A 2,646-nucleotide genomic window follows, 5' to 3' on the forward strand; every position below is an offset into this window, starting at 1 on the left:
TGATCAGGCTGTGTGCAGTTTACAGACATCATGTTAAACTTTTTCCGGGTTCTAAAGTTTATACTTTTGTAATGATGCCCAGCTGCCAAGGTGTTAGGTTTTCTTGTGCAGCTTTAAATAAGCAGTAGCATCTTTGTGTCACTTTTCTAAATTACTGGGCTGAAATGTCTTTCACGGCAGTCTCATTAGCCGGCACCATAAGCGATTCAGAGAAGAGGAAATTCAGGTGAGACACTTCTCTCTTGACTCAACTCTCCTTGGGTTTTAGCTGCAAAGTCTAAACTGTCATCACCAGGGATTATTTCAATCTCCTTGGAAACCAGAAAGACTCTGCGGTATGGATCCGTTCCTTATAGTTTTCCATGAATTATATCTAAAATAACGTGTGGTTATTTGAACTCGCACAAACTCTGCTGTGTGTTTGTGTGTGTGTGTCTGACACTCACATGCAGAAGCGCGCGCTTCTGCATGTGAGTGTCAGAAAACCCTCAGCAAAGTTGATTAAGTGATTTTCTTAGCGGTACCACACAAGAGCAACCTCTGCCTGAAGGCCTCTGGTAGGTGATGGGATTCTCCAACCATTAGACTCACTTGCCCAAGAATATTATTATTGATTTTGATCTTGAGCTACGGCTTATTGAATGCACCGACTTGTTTTTTCAACAGCAAACAGCAGTAGTGGGAGCTATCGTTCAGCACTAATGACATCATTTTGAAAGGATGCCTTCTCTCTCCTGAGCTGGTGCTGTAAATATATTTATTTATCTCTTTCACAGGCAAGTTCGAGGGGGGAGAGGAGATTACCTGTCGAGATTATGCCCGATGATTAATGTTTGTTTGGGCAGCGCGAGATAATGCGCATTTGATTTAATGACTAAAATGAATCGCTTCTTTGCAAGTTGCAACTTCAAATAGCTTTTTTGGAGGCAGGGGAGGTTTGGGGGGACTAAAATGTCTGAATTTCTAAACACAGGGAAGATTAAAAGAGAGAAAAAGGCTTAAAAGACCTAAATTTATATACGCCATTATTGTCAGTAATGTCTTGTTCACATTCACGTCCATGAAAAGAATATATGAATATGACTCATAAGCCTACATATGAAGAGAAAAAAAATATGTATGAGTCATACATATGTTTTCATTCAGAAGGCGTGTACATGAGCATAAGATTTATGTTTAACACTATTAGAGCCATTTTAATCCAGATTTTTCACACAATCTTTATACTTGCTTTTTGCTAATAATAATAATACAATATCATAAACTCAAAAACACAGCTACATTACATTTATTCATCTAGCTGACACTTTTATCCAAGGCGACTTACAATTACTATATATGTCAGAGGTCGCACGCCTCTGGAGCAACTAGGGGTCAAGTGTCTTCCTCAGGGACACATTGGTGGATGTGTCACAGTGGTGATTGAACCCGGGTCTCTCATTCCAAAGACAGGTGTCTCATCCACTGTTCGATCACCACCCCTAAGCTAAGTTGTATTGCTATGTTTAATCATGATTTTTCCTTTCTTCCAACATTTTTTCTACTTTCATGCCGAGCTGACGTCAGCTGGAATTACAACTCCCTGGTAGTCACGTGATGCACACTGGCCCCAAAATACTTTTTTCCCATAGACTATTGTGAAATAAGCTTTTATATAACAGTGGATCCATTTTTTTGGGATTGTCACAAACTTTGTGTTATTTCCCCATATAAAGATCAGTGACTGTAGGCAGCTTGATGTCGCATCCCAATAGTCAATATTGCAAGGCCAGCTACATGTAGAGTATCTTCTAGCCAGCAGCCATCATTTTGCCACAACATGTCAAAATAATCATACTGTTAGCAGTATACACTTGATCCTTGTTTACTTGTTGTGTTAACTAAAAAGCCTAATTTTGTATGAAATGTCTCTTTAAATGCGTTTTTGGCCAGCTGGTGGATTGAAATGCAAGTCATGCATTCTCACCTCAGGTAACGGTCTGTAGCCTAAATTGTGACTCATACCATGAGAAGTTTGCCAAAATATGAAAGGGGAGGAGGAGAGTTTTCATACAAACAGGAAACACATGCAGATAGTGTTTGTTCCTGCAGCAGAGCCTGAAGCTAATTTCAACGAGTGCTCCCACGTTCCTACAAGTGTTTCCTCTGTGGTGCATTCCTGCCACATTAGTGGCATTTGTATTAAGAGAGCCAAGAGGCTGCAGTTAGCTCAGACAACCAGAAGTGATGGACCACAACCCTGCATGAGGCCTGCAGTTAGTTCACCCCAAGAGAGGGAAACTACTAATAAATGAGTTACTCCAGCTGGTTTGCTCCATGGTGGCTGTGCAGCAGTGAATTGAAGAGCTTTAACCATAGCAACACAATCAAATCTGGTACGATTACTGTGTTATCTCTTTCCAGAAATCAAATGTTTTATCTCTGGTAAGATTTAGGTTAATGTGCATTTAATTGCACCACTCCCTCCATATGTTTAACATTAGCAAAATCCAAATTAGGCGAACATCCTGCCACTCAGATTAACATTTTCCTACAAAGTGCCAGACAGACCATTCATATATGCATCTCATGGATAGAACTTGTGTTTTTATTTTTATTCTGTGGCCAAAAGATGTAAAGTTTTTCACAATTTTTTACAATCTCCAC

The sequence above is a fragment of the Micropterus salmoides genome, unplaced genomic scaffold (genome assembly GCF_014851395.1).
Source record: "Micropterus salmoides isolate LMB-PRFRI ecotype aquatic unplaced genomic scaffold, ASM1485139v1 Ms_hic_scaffold_2, whole genome shotgun sequence".
Lineage (NCBI taxonomy): Eukaryota > Metazoa > Chordata > Actinopteri > Centrarchiformes > Centrarchidae > Micropterus > Micropterus salmoides.